At 43.2% G+C, this 23,136-nt stretch overlaps 1 pseudogene; it reads right to left on the bottom strand.

Moving 5' to 3' along the window:
• Positions 1-97: 97 nt before the first annotated feature.
• Positions 98-22,768, bottom strand: LOC115462166 (annotated as a pseudogene).
• Positions 22,769-23,136: the final 368 nt, after the last annotated feature.

Raw genomic sequence — 23,136 nt, 5'->3', positions numbered from 1 at the left:
TGCATTGGGGTGATTCGTATGTTGCCACTGTGAGGCTTGAGGAGGAACCTGTGTCACTCCAATAGCTGTGTGATGAGTGTGAGCCCACATCATTGGCTCAAGAGCCCCCCAGTGGATGACTAGCAGGAGAGCTCATACGGGTAGCAGAGGCAGGAGAGCCAACCCGGTCTCCAAGAGCTGAACCCAGACTGGCCCCCAGACGACACCGAAGGGGAACTGGTTTGGGGGATGCAACAGCTGGGAGACGATTGAGCTGAGTGAGCCAGGCCACAGAGCAGCCCTAAAAGAGATGGCAAACCCCGAGACTGGGTTCCAGGTGCAGCTGGAGGGGAGAGAATGTGCAGGTTGTGCCGCTGTCTCCCTGTGTGGATGGAGGGGCACATAAGTAGCAAGTAGTCTGAAGGAATGCACACTCAGGAAATTTAGATGTAAGGAAAAACTCTAGTTAAAGAGAACTGTGTCTGCCTCATCAATTGTAGCCCGACCTGGAGGGGTGTTGCCAGGGAACAGATTTTTCCCAGTGGTTGAAACAGCAGATAGGGGAGTCTCTCCAGAAGCGCATTGAGGAGAAGACTCGCCTCAGTTATGCTGGAAGATCTTTCCAAGCATCCCATGCATGACTGAGTGGAACATGGAAGGATAAACCAAACCCCAAGTAGTACCGCCAAGATCACATAGCTGGACTAAATGTAATGCCAGTTGGACTTAGTGTCCCTGTTTATTGAACCATGTGCATGTACTGGACTGAGTTGAATTATGAAAAAAACAGAGACTGGTTGGAACCAGGTTCAGAATTTAATCTGTTGACAGTGATGTTACAAAATAGAGATAAGAGAAAATAAAGAAATGTAGAGATAATGTTACTGGTTGATTTGAGAGAATATGTAATAAGAAATAATGTTTAAAAAACAAATGTGTTTGAATTATATGGAAAACTGATGTGTTGAATAAAAATGGATGTGTTGTTGTTGAATAAGGTGTTCTTACTGGGTTGGAAAAATAATGTTATGACCTGTGGGGAAAAGCACACAAGGGCCTTCAAGACTGGGACAATGAATGAAAATTTATTCGAAAAATGACCCGACACAGGCCATGTTTCGGCGAGAGTCTGCCTGCATCAGGAGTCAAAAACATCCCAAGTTTCTTGTTATATCTTGCAGAATAATAGATAATGCCTGACAATACTGCCTGTTTTCCTATAAGCGTCTACACAATCGCAGAGAAAAACAACACTATCTTGGTACTTGATGAACTGGAAATATCTAAGAGGTATGACAAGTTATTAACTGGTTGCAGAAGTTACGGTAAAGTTGGAGTTGCATTTTCATAAAGCTCCTGGAGTACTGTATGTTCCTTTGGAACGTGAGTGAGAAAGGTTGCTTAGACTGAGAGGAGCGACACCCTGACAAACCCTGATATACTCCCAACACACCAGTTCACTATTCTGGACCATTTGACCCACTCCCATGCTTGCTTAGTGGAAACTGGAGACTGGATGTGTGGTGAGCTGAGTGGAGGAAGGATAGAGTGTTAAGAGAGAAAGATTCATTGTTTTTCCCTATGAACCAGGTCAGGACCGGAGCTAGCCCAAACCAGTGGCAAGACCTGGGTTACACTACTATTTAAACATGTAGATGTTTCTAAATTGACCTCTTTAGGCACCATGTAGATGCATAAATGGCAGATTTACACCAGCAAATTGAACTATAAATATAAGTAGAACATGGAAATTTAGTATGTTATGTCATGTTGACAGGGATTTATCTCTCGCCAGCTTTCTTAAATAAGATTCAAGGCGAGTTAGAGCTACTCAAGGATTAAGAGACTGATAACAACTATCAGGAATTACAAATAAAAAACAAATTCAAGCTTAAGGGAATGGGACTTGATATACTGCCTTTCTGTGTTGTTTTTGTTTTTGCAACTACATTCAAAGCAGTTTACATAGTATATACAGGTACTTATTTGTACCTGGGGCAATTGAGGATTAAGTGACTTGCCCACAGTCACAAGGAGCTGCAGTGGAAATTGAACCCAATTCCCCAGGATCAAGGTCCACTGCACTAACCACTAAGCTACTCCTCCACTTAAAAATGATGTTTGTAACCCCAGTGGCCTAATGAACAAATATGTTTTCAGGGCATTTTGATGATTTGATAATAATTATTTGATGAGCGAAATTCTGAGCATGGTTTGGGCAATCTTTTAGAATATAAATATATGAGCCAGTATTGTACAACCTAGCTGTTAGCAGTTTCTGAGGGCAACTTGGAGGAGGTACAGGTGGCAAACTGTGTAGCCTCCTAAAAATCACTGAGGGTAATATTCAGCCCAAAGTGATAAGCAGCTCATAAGTTGCTTCTAGCCATGGGCTGACCTCAGGTTCGGCATTAGGGTGGGCAAACAGGGCAGCTGCCCTGGGCCCCACAGCTCCAGGGGGCCCCCAAAGTCTGCCATCTCTTCCCCTTCTTACCACCCGATCCAAGGTCTCCCTCGCTTCCCTTCCCTTCACCTTCCCTGTCCATCTTACTTAATGTTTATGTTGATGGGGGGGATTGTTGGCATGGCAGTGATTCTGATACGCTGCCTGTGACTGTCCCAGCGCTGTTCCTCTGCTGTGTTCCACCCCCTTCTGATACAACTTCATGTTTTAGTGGAACGCAGCAGAGGAACAGCGCTGGGACAGTCACAGACAGCGTATCAGAATCTTGCCACAGAGGCTGAAACTCACAAAAACAACTTTTTCAGGTACATCAGAAACAGAAAGCCTGTGTGGAACTGTTAGATCATGAAGGAGCAAAAGGGACACTCAGGGAGGACAACGACATAGCGGAGATACTGAATGAATTCTTTGTTCTTTATGGAAGAAGATGTAAGAGATCTGCCTGTACCTGAAAATGATTTTCAAAGGTGATGATGTGGAGAAACTGAAAAAAATCTCAGTGTACCTGGAAGGTGTACTGAGCCAAATTGACAAATTAAAAAGTAGTAGATCACCTGGATTGGATGGCATACATCTAAGGGTACTCAAAGAATTCATGTATGAAATTGCTGATCTGCTGTTAGTAATATGTACCTGTCATTAAAATCGTCCATAGTACCTGAAGATTGGAGGGTGGCCAATATGATGCCGATTTTTAAAAAGGGTTCCAGAGGTGATCCAGGAAATTGCAGACTGGTAAGCCTGACATCAGTGCCGTGCAAAATAGTGGAAACTGTTATAAGGAATAAAACTATGGAACACATAGACAAACATATTTTAATGGGACAGAATCAGTATGAGTTCAGCCAAGGGAAGTCTTGCCTCACCAATTTAATTCATTTCTATGAAGAAGTGAATAAACATGTGGATAAAGGTGACGTAGTGTATCTAGATTTTCAGATAGCTTTTTATAAAGTTCCTCATGAGAGACTCCTGAGAAAATTAAAGAGTCAAGGGACAGGAGGCAAAGTTCTGCTGTGGATTAAGAATTGGTTATTGGACAGAAAACAGAGGGTAGGATTAAATGGTCATTTCTCTCAATGGAGGTGGGTGAACAGTGGAGTGCCGCAAGGATCAGTACTGGGAGCAGTGCTATTTAACATGATATGGAAATCAGAAAGATAAGTGAGGTGATTAAATTTGCAGATGATACAAAAATATTCAAGGCTGATAAAAGAAGTGCAGACTGTGAAATATTGCAGGAAGACCTTAAGAAATTGGAAGACTGGGCATCCAAATGGCAAATGAAATTTAAAGTGGACAAATGCAAAGTGATGCACGTTGGAAAGAATAATCCGAATCATAGTTACCTGATGCTAGGATCCACCTTGGGGGTCAGCACTCAAGAAAATGATCTAGGTATCATTGTAGATAATACACTGAAATCTTCTGCTCAATGTGCAGCAGTGGCCAAAAAAGCAAACAGGATGCTAGGAATTATTAAGAAAGGGATAGTGAATAAGACCCAAAATACTACATATTACTCTCTTTTGCTCCATGGTATAACCACACCTTCAGTATTACATTCAGTTCTGGTCGCTGAATCTCAAAAAAGATATAGCGGAATTAGAAAATGTTCAAAGAAGAGCAACCAAAATGATAAAGGGGATGGAACTCCTCTCATATAAGGAAAGGCTAAAGAGGGTAGGGCTCTTCAGCTTGGAAAAGAGATGGATGAGGGGAGATATGATTGAGGTCTACAAAATCCTGAGTGGTATAGAATGAATAGAAGTAAATCGATTTTTTTACTCGTTCCAAAAGTACAAAGATTAGGGGACACTCAAGGAAGTTACATGGAAATACTTTTAAAACAAATAGAGGGAAATATTGTTTCACTCAACAAATAGTTAAGCTTTGGAACTCTTTGCCGGAGGATATGGTAGCAGTGGTTAGCATATCTGGGTTTAAAAAAGGTTTGGACAAGTTAATGGAGGAAAAGTTCATAGTCTGCTATTCAGACAGACATGGAGGAAACAACTGCTTACCCTGAGATTTGTAGCATGAAATTTTGCCACTATTTGGGTTTCTGTCAGGTACTTGTGACCTGGCTTGGCTACTGTCGGAAACAAGATACTAGGCTAGATGGACCATTGGTCTGACCCAGTATGGCTACTCATGTCCTTGTGTTCACAAAAAAATAAATAAATAAACAAACATACCTATTGCTTTGGCAGTGTCACACATAATTCATTTATTAAAAAAAAAAAGTCTGCGTGTTTGCCAAACCTTTCATAAAATACAGTCATAGTTTTGAATGCACAGAATTTTAAAAGTCCCTTTTCCAAACTCATTGATCTATGCATAGTTCTCCTCTGTGTCTCAGTTTTTGTGTAGGTTTTGAATTTTTTAATCAGAGATTTGTGTTTCTCACTAAGTAATGAGAATGGGACAGAAAAGGTATAGTAAGTAAGAATGAAAATGGATAGCACTGGAGTTTGTGAAAAGTGGGGCTTTAGAGTTTCTGCAGTCATCAGGGAGGGGGATCAGGGACCAGTCAAGGACCCAGAAGCTCAGCTATCATGAGAGGGTTGTGCATCTTGTATTGCAAAAATGAGCACACCAATAGGCTTTAAAGGCACATTTTTACAAAAATGAGTTACAGCTATCTTTATTAGGCCATTGCAGGAGCAAATTTTCATGTGCACTTTTACTGCCCAGCTTACTTAATGGATAGCAAAGCTGCATGCAAATAAGTCCACCAGTCCTCACAAAATTACATAGGTTAATACATTGGCCCCTAAGTAAATCATTGTTTGATGTTTGGAATCATAAAACATAGTTTTAACTTTTCAAAAAATGTTTTATTTAATATCATACGTTAAAGATACTTTGAAATATATTTTTTAAAACCTAGCTCATTCCCAATTAAAACTATTGGCCATGGGCAGCAGAATAAATGTTTGTATAGAAGGGTCAAGCAAACCAATTTATGGCCCCACCCCCAAGCTCTCCATGCTTTTTCCTGCGGTGTTGGACAAAATATTGGTGCAGCTAGGGACTCACTCGCCCTCCCAATTCTTCTGCCTATGCTGCTGTCACTGATTTCTGGTTGTGCTCGTGGATGGGATATATAGATTACAGTGACAATGTGGATGTAACAGTGCTAGGGAATTCTTCAATTTTAAGAGCTTGTCTTTGAAAAACTTGGCCAAAGTTGCAGCAGGCGGAGTACCTTTTTGAACAGATGTGAGCGCTGTAGTATCCGTAAGTTTGTTAACTAAAGAGTAGAGTTGTTTCAAATCTTTGTAATCTGGCCTATTTTAGATTTATAGTAAAGTTTCTTGGAGTGTCTAATAGCATATTTATACTTTCTCTGAGATGTCTTCCATGCATTTAGATTTTGAGTGTCCTGGTGCTTTCTCCAGACCCTTTCGAGTCTTCTGCATGTGGTCTTGAGTTGTTTAAGATCATCATTAAACCATGGTGCAGCAGCAGACCACTTTGTAGACTTTGCTCTTAGTGGAGCAATGGCGTCCAAGATTCTTCTACATCGTGTGTCCCAATTTGCAAAGAAGTTAACGGAATCCATCGGCTCGGCCAATCTGTCTCATACATTAACTGCCAAAATTCTTTGGGGTCGATATAACCTCTATTGTAATAAGTCGTTCGATTTCGGGAGTATGGCGGGCCTTTCACCTGCCATGAGATGGAGCAGTGTAGTTTGAAATAATCCGACCAAGGAATTGCGGACCAATTAGCATAGGATATATGCAAAGTGTGGTCATAGGCTGATTTTAGGGAGAGGAGGTCAAGCGTGTGTCCTTTAGAGTGGGTTGCTAGGTGAATCCAGCAGGAAAAATCCCAGGATTGGAGGAAGCCCAGGCAGTCTCTCATGTCGGAAGATGAATAGTTTTCTAGATGCAGATTAATATCACCCAGAATAAGTATATTAGAGCTGACCAAACATGCACTAGAAACAAAATCAGCAAAAATAGGCTGTGCCTCGTTCCAGTCGCTACGCGGTCTATATAATAGGACACAGGTCAGATCACTAGATAAGGTTTTATTGAAGATTCTGATAGAAGTGATTTCAAGTTGCAGCGAAATAGAGTCTGCAATGGGTTCTATTACTAAATTGGAGTGATAAATTAGGGCAATACCTCCTCGCCTCCCAGACCGTGGCCAGTGGGCAAGTTTATAGCCCGAGGGGCATAAGTCAAGCAAAACAGGATCAGATTGTTTATGGATCCAGGTTTCTGTGATAAAGACCAGGTCTAGGTTATCTGACACAATCCAGTCTGTGATGATTGCAGCTTTATTGACCACAGATCTGGCATTAACATAGCCAATTAGGATGGTAGAATAAGAGGTATGCGAAGGATAGATTTTAACAAGCTTACGGTCTTTGGCAGGGATGGTATTGAAATGGTAATTTTTGATATTATATGTGGAAGAGCTACATGGTAACCTGTATGGATTATGAATAATGGGAATAAAGTTGTTGTTGTCAGTTGTAGGGATGGAGAGTGAGAGGTAAACTAAAGAAAGAAATGTACAAGTGGAGAAAGGATTAAACATGTTCATTTGGAGTCCACTAGAGTCAGTTGGCATTCAAACTGGCATCAACCACCACAGAAAGTATTATGGCAAATGCCACATGCGGGTAGATACTAAATCCTTCCAGTGGAGCTGCAGAGGGCAGCAAACACAGCCAGCAGTCTCAAGCCAGAAGCCAATCACCAATCAGATGAAGAGGGTGTGGTGAGGTGAAGAAAATCCACAGCCAGTCAGCAGCTCAGGCCCAAAAGTCCAGATAGCGATCCTCTGCGCCTGTAGAAACGACGATCCCAACAGCAGTAAAAAGGAGGCGGACACAGTGAAGAGCAGGCGCCCTACCAAGCTGGACCCGAGTCAGTCCTTGGTGTGTGGGGTCCGGAGCAGTTAGCAGGAACATTCCAGGAGGGTTCAGAAGAACGTGTAACTTCCTCCCAGCCCCAATCCAAGCTGCAGTTTTATGGGCCAGGATCGTTTGCTGAGCCGTCCGCCGTCAGCCTCAGATTCAGCCTAGACCTCCGATAAGCTCCTCGGCGAATCATCGGAGGCCCCGCCGACTGGTCGGTTGGCAGTGCAGGAGAAAAGCGCAGCTGGTGAGCGATTGATGCCGCTGGAGATAGGTATAGCCACCTATTTTTTAGGCACTAAGGGCTCATGTTCTAACAACATGCTAATTGGTTAGTGTATGGCAATACAGCTGTGCTAACCATTTAGGGATAGATTCTATATATGGCAGCCAAAACGTCCACACAGAAAAAAATATGCCTAGGTGTATTCTCTAAAGCAAGCTTATATATTATAGAATAGGCTTAAATGTCAATGTGGTATATAGAATACGCCAAGCGCCTCTCCACTCAATCAAATTTACATCATGTTTTACTTGGCATAAATTCCGATGCCTAAATTAGGCACAGAACGGGTGTATTCTATAACAAAGCGCATAGATTTTAGAAATGCCTACGCTGCCCATGACCATGCCCCTTCTGAACCATGAGACTTAGAATTTAAATGCACCACATCACAGAATACACTTAGCGAGTTGTGCACATAAATCTTAATGAATGCCAATTAGTGCTGATAATTGCTTGTTAATATCCAATTGACAGCGTTGATTAGCTAGTTAACCAATTAAGTTGCGCACATTGTTATAGAATACACTTCGATTTCCAGGTGGAAATGAAGGCAAAATATATAGAATCCTGGGTTTAGAGCAGAGCATGCCTACTCTCTGCCCCCAGACCCCCCCCCCCCCCCCCCAGCGCTAAAAAATATATACCGTATTTTTCGGACTATAAGATGCACTTTTTTCCCCCAAAATTTGGGAGAAAAATGGGGGGTGCGTCTTATAGTCCGAAGGTAGCGATTCCGGATCGCCCTCCCCCCGAGTTCGGGATCGCCCTCCCCTACTCACGTCAGCGATGTTCCCTGGTGGTCTAGTGACGTCGGGGCAGGAAAGAGCCCCCTCTTTCCTGCCCAGCGCGCTGTTCTCCGTCCTCTTCCGTCCTCCTGTTTGCTGCCTGACGGTCTCGGCGAGATTCACTTTGAATATATATTTATATATATATATATGCTTGGTAGGGCGCCTGCTCTTCACTGTGTCCGCCTCCTTTTTACTGCTGTTGGGATCGTCGTTTCTACAGGCGCAGAGGATCGCTATCTGGACTTTTGGGCCTGAGCTGCTGACTGGCTGTGGATTTTCTTCACCTCACCACACCCTCTTCATCTGATTGGTGATTGGCTTCTGGCTTGAATATTTATAGAACTGGAGGGGAACACACGCGCCTCCTGGAGAGAATCAACACATCCTCCAAAAAAAACATGCTGGAGGGAATGAACACATCCTCCTAAATTTAAACTGAACATGAATCCTGAAGATTGTTTTCCAACTTTCTCCCAAGGAAGGAACTTCAGGAAATTAGAACAGAACCTGAAAAACAGATTCACAGCATACAGACAATCATACAGGGAGGGCTCATGGCTTCATCTGCTATGACTAAAGGAAAGAAAATTACCAAGGTAAGAACCTAATTTTCCCTTCCTTGTCATCAAGCAGATGAAGCCATTACGTATGGGATGTAACAAAGCAATCCCTAGATAGGGTGGGAACAAGCCACACCACGCGCTAGCACTTGTGCACCAAAACACGCATCCCTCCTGGCAGCCACATCCAGCCTGTAATGTCGGGCAAAGGAGAGCTTAGAAGCCCATGTTGATGCACTGCATACCTCTTGAAGAGAGAGTGCTCCAGTTTCAGCCCAAGAGGAAGAAATCGCTCTAGTAGAATGTGCCTTAAAGGCTACAGGCGGAACTCTGCCGGCCAGCAGATAAGCTGAAAAGATAGTTTCTTTGAGCCAGCGGGCAATAGTGGCTTTAGACGCTGGAGACCCTCTGCGAGAACCGGATAGCAAAACAAACAGATGATCAGAAGACCTGAAAGAGTTAGTAACTCGCAGATACTGCAGCAGAGTCCTGCGCACATCCAAAAGGTGCAGCTGCCCAAAAGATTCTGGAAACTCTTCCTCTGAAAAAGAGGGCAAGAAAATAGGCTGGTTTAGATGAAAGGCTGAAACCACCTTAGGCATAAAGGAAGGCACGGTCCGAACCGTGACTCCGGACTCTGAAAATTGCAGAAAAGGGTCTCTACAGGACAGCGCCTGGAGCTCTGACACCAGTCTCGCCAAGGTAATGGCCACCAGAAAAACGGCCTTCAGTGTCAAATCTTTCTCCGATGCTCGCCGAAGCGGCTCAAAAGGAGATGCCTGCAGGGTTTTCAAAACTAGCCCCAGGTTCCAAGCTGGACAGGGTGCTCGCACTGGAGGTCGGAGCCGAAGCACCCCTCTAAGAAACCGTGCCACATCTGGGTGAGCAGCCAAAGACACGCCTTCCACCTTACCACGAAGGGAGGCCAACGCTGCCACCTGCACCCGCAGGGAATTATAGGCCAAGCCTTTTTGTACACCATCCTGCAAAAAGTCCAGAATCGGCGAGACAGGAGCCCGCATTGGAGCAATGGCTCTGGAAGCACACCAAGACTCAAACAGGCACCAAATCCTGGCATAAGCCACGGAAGTGGACCGCTTGCGGGCTTGCAGGAGAGTGGAAATAACTTTATTGGAATAACCTTTATCCCTCAATTGCGCCCTCTCAATAGCCATGCCGTAAGACCAAAGCGGCCGGCGTCCTCCATGGCTACCGGTCCCTGAGTCAACAGGTTCGGTACCAGAGGTAACGGCAGAGGAGCCTCCAGGAGCATCTGTCGGAGGTCTGCATACCAAGGTCTCCTTGGCCAATCTGGGGCGATGAGGACCACTTCTCCTGGGTGCAGCCGAATCCGCAAGAGCAGGCGCCCTATCAAGGGCCATGGGGGAAACACATAAAGTAGACCCGGAGGCCAGGGTTGAGCCACGGAGGAGGACGGAGAGCAGCGCGCTGGGCAGGAAAGAGGGGGCTCTTTCCTGCCCCGACGTCACTAGACCACCAGGGAACATCGCTGACGTGAGTAGGGGAGGGCGATCCCGAACTCGGACAAGACGCACCGGAGCACCTAGGTTTTAGAGGAGGGAAAAAGGAAAAAAATATTTTCCTATTTCCCTCCTCTAAAACCTAGGTGCGTCTTATGGTCCGGTGCGTCTTATAGTCTGAAAAATACGGTATATATATATTTTTTTACTTCAGCGTGCCCTGTGGTAAGCCCTTTTTTGCTGCAGTAAGCATGAGTTAAAGCTTACTGCATCTTAGTAACAGGACTCCTAAATCTGGGTCATAGAACTTAATTCTAGTAAACCAGTTCAAAGTTAGTTACTAAAACAATCCGTGCAGTATAAAGGATCTAAACATTTATTTTTCATTTGTAAGAGTATGGGAGCACCTTCAAAATCACTGCTCTTAGCATTACTCCTCATTTGCTTCAACCACAGTCCATTAAGCAATGTGATGAATGTGTCCAGAATTAGAGGTCAGGGGAATTAAATGTCTTCAAAGAACCCTTGTCTAATTCAGTTAATGCAGCGCATTTGATTTTGATTATTGATTATTGGGCTACAGACCAATCTAAGAGAAGCAAAATGTCAGGCATTATATCACTAGATATATTCATAAATGAATTTTATACTGTCAAAAAATAAATATTTCCATTGCAGTGAACCTTCTCCTCAATGAAATTTCTTTGAAAATAAAATACTTTGCTTTTTCACAGTGTTAATAAAGTAATCTCACTTTAGGTAATACTGACCTGTTTTTAGTAGGGATAAGCACAAAGAAGAAATGTCAACAACAATTCTTCTATCATTTATGGTCATTAGCAAGTGTAAACAGGCAGGGTTCATTTTCCAAAGACAGGTTTCCAAATAACCCCCTCCCCCACCTCAGGTTAACCTCCCTTTGGGTCTAGTGGTCTCAGGTGGGGTAGGAGTGATGCTGATCCACTCCTACTCATGGCAGTGGCTGCATCCAATATGGCAGATGTGACCTTTCTCCCTAGTTTCATAGTACTAGCAGTACTGTAAGACTATGAAGAGAGGCCACAGCTGCCATATTGGATGTGACCTTGTCCATGCCAAGGGTAGGAGTGAATCGGCATCACTTTCCCCCGCAAGACTCCCCTAGACTACCAGCGAGAGGCCTGGGTGTGCATGGGGGGAGTTTGGATTGTGAGGAGTTGGAAGGGTGCCAGAAAATTTTTGTTTTGTGTTATCTTCCATGACAACACAAGGAGGGGACACCCCAGACAAAATGAATATTCCCCTAAATGGCACAAAACAAACATTTTCTGGCCTCTCATTCTGAGTTTTTAGGTGTGTTTGCACAAAAATGATCACATCTGTTGTCAAGAACATCTGCATCTTAGTCCATCTATATACATCTTATTTCTATGTATGACTCCCCCCACCCTTAAAATGCCCATGCTTAAAGGGTGGGAGGAAGGGTTTTCTGGTGGGTACTAAGGAGACAGAACTGCTATTGACAGCTTGGTAAGGAAATCAGGATAAAGCCCAGCCCCAGGGGGCAGGACATGAGAAATAATAGAAGAGGTTATTGGAGAAAATTCTGGTCTTTGGTAGCCCACCCTGCACCGAGACCCATAGCAATGAGGGGGAAGTCCTGGGTTCCAAAGCAGAAGTTTGCAAGTGTGGTGTATGAAAGCCTCTGAACAAGACAGGAGGCACCTGCAGTAGTGTTCCCGACTTGGGAACAGAGTACATAAGTACATAAGTACATAAGTAGTGCCATACTGGGAAAGACCAAAGGTCCATCTAGCCCAGCATCCTGTCACCGACAGTGGCCAATCCAGGTCAAGGGCACCTGGCACGCTCCCCAAACGTAAAAACATTCCAGACAAGTTATACCTAAAAATGCGGAATTTTTCCAAGTCCATTTAATAGCGGTCTATGGACTTGTCCTTTAGGAATCTATCTAACCCCTTTTTAAACTCCGTCAAGCTAACCGCCCGTACCACGTTCTCCGGCAACGAATTCCAGAGTCTAATTACACGTTGGGTGAAGAAAGATTTTCTCCGATTCGTTTTAAATTTACCACACTGTAGCTTCAACTCATGCCCTCTAGTCCTAGTATTTTTGGATAGCGTGAACAGTCGCTTCACATCCACCCGATCCATTCCACTCATTATTTTATACACTTCTATCATATCTCCCCTCAGCCGTCTCTTCTCCAAGCTGAAAAGCCCTAGCCTTCTCAGCCTCTCTTCATAGGAAAGTCGTCCCATCCCCACTATCATTTTGGTCGCCCTTCGCTGTACCTTTTCCAATTCTACTATATCTTTTTTGAGATACGGAGACCAGTACTGAACACAATACTCCAGGTGCGGTCGCACCATGGAGCGATACAACGGCATTATAACATCCGCACACCTGGACTCCATACCCTTCCTAATAACACCCAACATTCTATTCGCTTTCCTAGCCGCAGTATAATCACCTCAGGTGGGAGAAGTGGAAGCGGGACTGCCTTACTTCTGGCAGGACTTGCATTGCATGAATGAATGGACCTTGTTCCAGAATGGGACAGAGGACAATGGAATCCCTGTAAGTGGATTATAGGCTGTAAGGGAATAGTGTGGCTCAACCACATAATATTCTTGCTGCTTCTAAGTCCAAGAGTTCATGTGAGCTGGAGAATTTGGGAAAAGAAAAGGATCAAGGACTAAAGGGGACATGGCATGGATAGTTATCTCACTCCATCTCTCCGAGCCATGATCAGAGGAATGTAAAAGGAACTGTGTAATATTTGGAATAACTGCAACAGTTGTGTGTGGAGATGAATGTGGACCGAGATTAATCAAGAGGAAAATCGCCAAGTACTGTTTCTGTTTTTTATAAATAGAGGAAATAAGATTTGAACTGAGAACCCTAAATGTCCTGATATCATGTTTTGCACTATGCTGACCATCTGAAGGAGAAAAACACCCTGAATTGTACAGACCAAGTTGATATTTATGAACTGTTTTTCCAAGTTTGTTAGTAAAGCCAGTTAAAGTTTTCTGCAGCTGAGACTGCTGACTAATTCTTGGAGATGTGTGGCCAGAGAAAGAGTAGCCTTGGCCTACAGGAGTAAGTCCGGCCCCAGCCTATGCCCAGCTCGTGTGATTCTGCCAGTGTGAGTGTGACTGAACATTTGGACTTTGTCTATGTGCCCGCCCAGGTGGAAAGTGGGAGCTGAGCCGGAGGGGTGTGTGTGAGGCGCCGGGGTAGGTTACATGTGCATGGAGAGCAGCATTAGCCAGCAGACCCATGGCAATGTGATGAAAAGCAAAATGCCTTCCCCCACTGGCAGCAGGTTGGATGTGTGGTGACATGATGAACCAAGAGTCACAGAGGTTACCATCTCCCACCAGCTGAAGAAATGAGAGAGAGATGAAGAAAGAAATTAACATTTCTAAAGCTGAAGCTGTGTGTACTAAAATCTGCTAATTATTTACTACAAATAATCCAACAAAAAGGGTTATGGGCCCAGGGTCCAGGAATTGAAAAAGAAGAGAAATATTACCAGGCAGAAAAAAAAGCCACATTTTTCTCTTAAGTCTTAAAGGAAAGATTCAGTCTGTCTCTCTCTCCCCCCACACAGCAGACAGAAGGCTAAGAAAATGGCTGAGGGAAGAAATTCACCATTGTTCTATTCTCTCAAGGTGCCTAGATTAACTGAGTTTAATTATCAGAAGTGGGAACTAAGATTCATATGTCTCCTTCGAGCAAAAGGATTAAATATATGCTTAGACCAAGACAGAACAGCTGAAAATATGGCTGAATGGGACAATGCAAACTATTATGTGAAGTGCATGCTTTTGGAAGCTCTCTCAGAGAAACAAGCCATATTAGTGGAGGGAAAAGATACACCAAAGGACATTTTATATAAACTGAGAACTATGTATGCAACTACATATGCAAAGCAGCAACCAATTTGGCTGGCAGAGTTGAATGAAACCAAATTAAGGGATAAAAGTGAATGTAATGATCACATTATGCATCTTATGTCTTCATTTCAAAAGCTAGAACTTTCTGGAATTCCCATGTGTGATGCATTGAAAAGAGCATTTCTTTTTACCTCACTATCAAAGAAGTTTGATGTTTTTAGGTCTGTAAATGAGGCCATTGAAGGGCAATCTTTTGAACAGGCAACATCAAAACTAAGGCAGGAATGCATAATAAATGATTCTGAGGAGATGTGTTCTCAAAGCAAGTCAGAGAGAAATGAAACAAATGTCTTGGCAAAGAACAGAGGAAGGCGGAGCTATGGGAAAACTCCACCCAAGGGCAAGCTGATTTGCTACTCATGTGGAAAGGAGGGACATGTATCTAAATGGTGTAAGGAAACACAAAACACTCCCTCTAGCTCACCTAAGCCAATGGAACTAAAGAATTTTCAAACCAGGAAATGTATGAAGGACAAAGATAAACACAAGGGCTTTCTAATGGCAGAAAAATCTTTGACTATGGTAAATAATAATTCAAATGAAAGTACTTGGATTTTGGATTCGGGGAGCACATGCCATTTAACCAATTGTAAAGATTTCTTTCAGGAAATGTGTCCAGAGGAAGGTATTCTTAAAACTGCAAACGCAGGGACTGCTCAGATCCAAGCAAAAGGCATTGGATTCTTAAAATGCAAAGTGTCTAATGAAGTTAAAGAAATTCCTGTAAGTGATGTCTTGTATATTCCCCAAGCAGTTTGCAATATGCTTAGTGTATCTACATTAGATAAGAAGGGATTTGTGATTCATTTTGAAAACAGTAAGTGCACAATCTCTAAAAATGATGAAGTGTATGCTGAAGCTTTTATGCATAATGATGTTTATAAGCTGAACATTTCAGGTGAAGCCTCACATATGGCGCAAGTAAGGAAGAATGATGGTAAATGTAGTCTGGAAATCTGGCACCGCCGCCTGGGACATCGTGATTCTAAGGTGATCCAGGATCTTTACAGTAAGCAACTGGCCACAGGCATTCAGATAAGTGCAGATGCTGGTAAAATGGAGAAATGCATAGACTGTGTTACTCAAAAAGGTGTAAGACCCTCATTTCCTGCATACACAGGAAATAGGAGTAATAAAGTGCTGGACTTAATACACAGTGACTTATGTGGACCGTTTAATATCCCATCATTGGGAAATAACAGATTTGTGCTAATATTCTTGGATGATTTCTCTAGATACTGTGTGGCCTATTTGCTGAAAGAGAAAAGTCAAGTCACAGACATGCTGAAGAAATACGTAGCCATGGTGAGCAATAAATTTGAAAGAAAACCAAAGGTTCTTCAGACCGACAATGGTGGTGAGTTCACTTCACAAAGCATGCGCACATTTCTAGAACAAGAAGGCATTCAACATATCACAACAGTAGCTTATACACCAGAGCAAAATTCTGTTGCAGAGAGAAAATTTAGGTCAATTGTGGAAATGACCAGATGTATGCTGTCAGATAGCAATCTCCCTAAAAGACTATGGGGGGAAGCCATTCTCACAGCAGTGTACCTACAAAACAGAATGCCAACTAAAGGCGCTGAGCGCACACCACATGAGACATGGCATGGTAGGAAGCCAAACCTGTCACACATAAGAACATTTGGAAGTACAGCATATGCTCATGTACCAAAGCAAAGTTGGCATAAGCTGGATTCCACAACAGAAAGGGGCATTTTAGTTGGCTATGCTCCAGGACACAAAGGATATAGAATTTTAAATCTGAAAACTGGCATTGTTGGCATAAGACATGTTACATATTTTGATGAAAACAAAAGGGTTGATAAAGGCTGGATTATCCCAGATGAGCCTTATCATCCAGAATATGAAACTAGAACCATAATAGACATGCCAGTGTATATAAATGCCATACCAAGGCAGATGTCTGAAAGCAACTCATCTGTATCTAACGAGGAACAGGCAGAGGAAACAGACACAGAAAGGATCATTGAAGAAGACAGTACAGTTGGAGAAGGGGAATCAATTGGAGAAGAACTCTCAGATTTAGAGGATGCGGAAAGGTCAGACCAACCTGTTGTCAGACGCTCATCCAGGGAAAACAAAGGTGTTCCACCCCCAAGACTGTCTTACCTAACAAAGTCAGCAGAAGCTCAAGAGCCCTTAACATGGGATGAGATTGAGAAAATGCCAGCAGAAGAAGCTGCTGAATGGCATAAAGCTGCACAAGAAGAAATTGATGCATTGGATAAAAATAATACTTGGATTCTTACAAAATTACCTCCTGGCAAGAAAGCTATAGGATGCAAATGGGTATTCAAGTTAAAAAGGAATGCACAAGGAAAAGTGGAAAGGTATAAAGCCAGATTAGTGGCAAAGGGATATCTTCAAAAATATGGAGAAGATTTTGATGAAGTGTTTGCACCTGTAGTGAAACACACGACAATAAGAACACTTCTGAGCATTGCAGTCTCAAAAGGCATGCAAGTCAACCACATTGATGTGAAAACAGCGTTTCTTCACGGAGATATAACTGAAGACTTGTACATGGAACAACCAACAGGTTTCATAAATACAAAACAAAGACAGCTAGTGTGTAAATTAAACAAAGGTCTTTATGGATTAAAGCAAAGTGCAAAATGTTGGAATGAAAAATTGCATGAAATATTGACAAATTTAGGATTTAAGCAAGGTGAAGCAGATAAATGCTTGTACACTAGGTGCAGAAATGGACAATATGCATACATTTTAGCTTTTGTTGATGATCTGCTCATTGCAAGCAAAAGTGAGCAAGAGTACAAGGACATTGTAAAGTGTTTAAACCAGAATGTTGAGATAAAAGAACTTGGTAATGTGTCATACTATCTTGGTATAGAAATTGAGAAACAAAATGATGGTTCTTATCTTCTAAGCCAGAAGCAGAAAATAAATGAGCTTATTGAAAGTTTAGGTATGCAAGATGCCCAAGTTGTAAGCACTCCCATGATCACTGATTTTCTGAAGGATGAAACAGTAAGAGAACCTTTACCAGATAACATCCAATATAGATCAGCCATAGGTAAGCTTTTATATCTAGCTACCACATACAGGGCTGATATAGCAAATGCAGTAGGAATTTTGAGCAGAAGGGTCAGCTCACCTACCAAATCAGATTGGACTGCAGTTAAAAGGATGGTAAGGTATTTAAAGGGTACCATTGATTGTAAATTAAAGATTTCAGCCAATAGTAATCCAAAACTAATATGTTACTGTGATTCAGATTGGGCAGGGGATCATTCTGATTATAAATCCACAAGTGGATATGTGTTTATGTATGGAAATGTACAAATTTCATGGGCCAGTCATAAACAAAGTATTGTGAGTCTGTCTTCTACAGAAGCTGAATATGTGGCCGTATCGGAAGTGTGCAGAGAACTGATGTGGATTGAAAAACTTTTGCTGGATTTTGGAATAGCTGAACAGAGACCAATCCAGATAATGGAAGATAATCAGAGCTGCATCCGACTGTCACAGAATGACAAGGTTCAGTCACGCACCAAGCACATCGCAACGAAATACCACAACGTGCGAGAGTTGGCGAAAGAAGGGGTCATCAGTCTACACTATTGTCACACCAGTGAGATGACAGCTGACATCATGACCAAACCGTTACCCAGAGAACGTTTTGTGAATCTGCGTATAAAGCTTGGACTTTGTATGAATAAATAATTGCATGACAGTTATGCATGAGAAGGGGTTTGTTGGAATGTATTGTATTTTACATGCATTGCCTGTCACCTATTATTTCTCTGTGATTACTCTGTGACCTCTGATGTGAATTACTTAGAGAGGTCACACAGCTATGCAACTTCCTGTGGGGGTCAGACACAGCACATGCAGCACATGGAGCACATGGAGCTCATGATCTCTCCTAACCTGAGAGGATCTATGGTGGTGTGAGCATCCATTACCATCTAAGCACATGGAAGGAGCTGATAATACAAATGTATAGTAATATGTATATATAAGCCTGTCTGATTATAATCTAACTACAAACTGTGAGTAAACAGATGTTTTGTTACTTCAACTTTAAAGTGACTCAGCAGTGATTTATTCAGGGGTGAATGAGAGAGAGATGAAGAAAGAAATTAACATTTCTAAAGCTGAAGCTGTGTGTACTAAAATCTGCTAATTATTTACTACAAATAATCCAACAAGTCCCACAATAGCATAACTGTAATCACAGGCCACAGAAGAGAAGTAGGAAGAGCAAGAAGGGGGGTAAAAAAGGGGAAGGGAGAGAAGGAAGGCACTGAAGAGCAGAGAAGAGAAAACAGAGAAGGGGTGAAAGAGGAGATAGAAAGGGAAGGGAGTAGCTGACATGTATATCCACATACATCCCCTATACCCTGTATTCAACATCCTCACCCATCCACTTTGTGGAATGCACATTTGTGCAATGCTTAGATCATGCATTTAACATATTTCCTTTAAAGAAGGAGGCCATTTCCTATCTGATCAGTTTAAATTTCAGAAAATTTAATTGGATGATATCAAACTTTCTAACGCTATCTTACTATTGATGGACATCATGTATGTTTAAATTCATTTTGGCACCGGTTAGTGCCTTTGGTCATTAGTTGTCTCCATATGGGGAAAAATTCTGTCTAATGTTCCATAATATGTATGTTACACTAAAATTCACATATCTAGCATTACCGTAACCATCTGAAAATTTCTGAGCCAAAGAAGGTAAGTAGGTATCATGAAATTGGGGGTTTTAGCCTAACACTTTCCATAAGCACATAAAGCAATCTCTAGATAAAGTAGAGCTCAGTTTTAAATATTTGAATGTTTTAATGAATTGTCCCTAAACCCCCAGCTGATAATAAATACCCTAATTATGAGGTAAAGCGTTAGCATATGATTATTGAGCATATGATTCATTTCCAATTTCAAATAGCATTAATAGTGTCATATAGGAAAGATGAAAGCCCTTTCCATGTTTACAAAGTGCTGCGATGTTGCAAGATATAAAGACCCATTTCAGATAGGCCATTGAAAGTTTTGAATTGAGATGTCCAGGTTGGGGCATGTTCAATTCCCCCTTTATTTTACCAAGTGCTATGCTGAATAAGGAGCCTTTAGTAAAATACTTAGAATGACACTGACATATACATGGAGTTTTACTAGCATGTCTAGCAGGAGCAGCAATTAAAGCAATTAAGATCCTGAAAAAGAGCACCTTACACATTTGCTTTGCTTCAGCCAGAAACATTGCAACTTCCTGGCTGCACATAATAGTGGACCCCAAGGGAAATTCATTATCTCTTAAGGGGCTACTGGTGGTAACCCACCTCCCCTTCCCACACAAGACACACCACCACTACCACCATCAACCCATCCATCTTTGAACCCCTCTGACACCTTCATCCAGAAGAAGTCTCTGAACCACACCCTCGGCTTTTACCAGGGGGTTCCCTGGTGCCCAGTATAGGTGCAGGGATGATCCTAACGAGCTCCTGTCCTGTTGGTACCCAGGTTCAAAATGGCACATCTGACCCCCTAGCAGTAATCTATTGGTATTACTGATAGAGGTCAAAATGACAAATAAGAAGTGTACTATGGCACTATCACTTGGAAGGCAGAGGTGCCAATTTAAACCTTCATACCTATGGGGCACAAGCATCTGGAGATTGCCCCTGTGCCCCACTAGCCAATGAGGAAATATGCAGTAAAAGCCAAGGATTAAGGGGCAGGATGGGGGGGGGGGGTTCATTGGGTGATTATCAGGCTCATTTTCGAAAGAGAAGGACGCCCATCTTTCGACACAAATCGGAAGATGGGCGTCCTTCTCACAGGGTCACCCAAATCGGTATAATCAAAAGCTGATTTTGGGCGTCCCCAACTGCTTTCCGTCACGGGGACGACCAAAGTTCACAGGGGCATGTCAGAGGCATAGCGAAGGCGGGACTCGGGCGTGCCTAACTCATGGACGTCCTCGACCCATAATGGAAAAAAAGGGTGTCCCTGACGAGCACTTGGACGACTTTACCTGGTCCATTTTTTTTTACGACCAAGGCACAAAAAGGTGCCCGAACTGACCAGATGACCACCGGAGAGAATCGGGGATGACCTCCCCTTACTCTCCCAGTGGTCACTAACCTCCTCCCACCCTAAAAAAAACATCTTTAAAAATATTTTTTTCCAGCCTCAAATGTCATACTCAGGTCCATCACAGCAGTATGCAGGTCCCTGGAGCAGTTTTAGTGGATACAGTGCACATCAGGCAGGCGGACCCAAGCCCATCCCCCCTACCTGTTACACTTGTGGTGGTAAATGTGAGCCCTCCAAAACCCACCACAAACCCACTGTACCCATCTAGGTGCCCCCCTTCACCCGTAAGGGCTAAGGTAATGGTGTACAGTTGTGGGTAGTGGGGTTTAGGGGGCTCAGAACAGAAAGTAAGGGAGCTATGTACCTGGGGAGCAATTTATGAAGTCCCAGTTGGTGTCCTGGCATGTCAGGGGGACCAGTGCACTACGAATGCTGGCTCCTCCCACGACCAAAGGGCTTGCATTTGGTTGTTTCTGAGATGGGCGTCCTTAGTTTCCATTATCGCCGAAAATCAGAAATGACCAAGTCTAAGAACGACCATCTCTAGGGATAACCTAAATGTCAAGATTTGGGCATCCCCGACCGTGTTATCGAAACGAAAGATGGACGTCCATCTTGTTTCGATAATACAGGTTTCCCCGCCCCTCCACCGGGACGTTTTGTGAGGACGTCCTCAGCAAAACTTGGGCGTCCCTTTCGATTATGCCCCTCTATGTGCCACAAGGGAAGGTATAGGGAGGGGGGTGAAGATCGGTGCCAAGGAGTCTGGGTAGAGGATTGTCTTATGTCACTGCTGGGAGAAGAGGTTAATTTAGATTTATAGACTCTAGGTCTAAGCTGGTAACTGTACCAATGTTTCAAGGCAGGTGCAAAATTGGATATGGAAGTTGTTTTTTTAAATAGATATGTACTGCCCATTCTAAAATGGAAAGTATATATCTGTTTTTCATCCATGGCTGAACCACACCTCCACAACACTCCCTTAAAATATCTCCATGGGCATGTGCAAATAGTGGCCTTCTAAAATTATTATTTGTACATTTATGTGATCTAGGTTTCTTAGTATACCTATTTAAATACTTGATACTTCTAAAATGACTTCCTTAAGGCTACACCAAGATTGTTTGTTTCATTAATCTGCTAGGAAGAAACTTGGGGCCATAGGCGGTCGGTGGCCCAACTGTTTGGGGAGGCTAAAGGGGGCGGGGTTAGGGGTGGGGCCAGGGGTGGAGCTTAAATCCATAATTGTCTGATAACACACAGAAAAAAATAAATAAAAATAAAAGTCACAATTAATACCTTTTATTAAATTTAGATATTAGATATGTATCATATGTCAAAGAATAAAGTGGTTGCTCAACTGCAAAACACTATGCACAACTTTGTGCAAAAACACACTCAGAACCTTACTGTACCATAAATATTACACTGGGCAGAACCTAATACACCAATATACCATCCATACGGAAAATGCAGACCGTCAACAATATGAAACAAGGGATCATAATATCACAATTCTCATGTAGAGCCACAAAACACCCTAATTCATGTTTAATGTGGGATAAAATGCCATAAATCAGTAAATAAATATAAACTTTGAATGCTGAGCACCTGATTCTCAAAGTGGACATATTCCAAACACTACAATGAAAATAAAATGATCTTTTCTACCTTTGCCTGATCATGCTGGCCCACTGTAACATCTTCCAAGATCAGGATGTTCTCCTTGTTGGTCTGGATAGCATGTGTTGTCCAATTAAGAGAGCCCGTGATGAGAACAGTTTTGTCAACCACTCCAAATTTGTGATGCATGTACCCCGTGTGCTGGTCATGCCGCACTGCGATACCTGCTTTCCGCAACACTCCGACCTGCGAGCCTTTCACCGCCATGTAATCGGAGTCAGCGATGAGGCGGACCCGCACGGCCCGCCGGTGCAGCAGCAGCACGGTCCGCGCCAGCTGCGGGTTGGAGAAGGAGAGGATGCAGAGCTCGAGGCTGCGGCGGGCCGACAACAGGCGCAGCATGAGGCGGCTCAGCGAGCTCTCGGCGTGTGGCAGGCCGCAGGCGCAGCGCAGGGGCCGGCTTGACCGCAGCAGCGCTTCCGTGCACGTGGGTGGCGCCGGGAAGAAGAGCACTTCGGACGCCGAGCGCCGCTCTTGCCGCCCCGCAGTACGAACAGCAGGAGCCGAGTGACGCTCTCCAGCCCCGGCGCCAGCAGCAGTGACGTCAGGCCCAGCGCCTTCCACAAGGCCGCAGTAGCTCACATGATCAAGATTGGGCTGGGGAGGCTTAGCCTTCCCAAGCCTCTTATACGGGGCGCCTATGCTTGGGGCCCTGTTCACTAAGGTGTGCTTGCATTTTTAGCTAGTACTAAAACTTAGCACACGCTAATGCTAGAGACACCCATAGGAATATATGGGTAAGTCTAGCATTAGCTTACACTAAAAATGCTAGCACACCTACAGTGCAGCTTAGTAAACAGGGCCCTTGGACTGTAGCACTTATTTACAGTTTTTAAGGTTATGCATCTCTTTGAAACCTAATATTTAAATTCAGGACTTTCTGCTTTTCTTGTCCAAGGTCCTTGGCAGTGTAGCAAAAAAGTACATTCATTTTTTTAATGACTCATTGAAA

Source organism: Microcaecilia unicolor, chromosome 2 (genome assembly GCF_901765095.1).
Source record: "Microcaecilia unicolor chromosome 2, aMicUni1.1, whole genome shotgun sequence".
NCBI classification, from domain to species: domain Eukaryota; kingdom Metazoa; phylum Chordata; class Amphibia; order Gymnophiona; family Siphonopidae; genus Microcaecilia; species Microcaecilia unicolor.
This window is presented reverse-complemented; position numbering and strand designations above follow the sequence as displayed.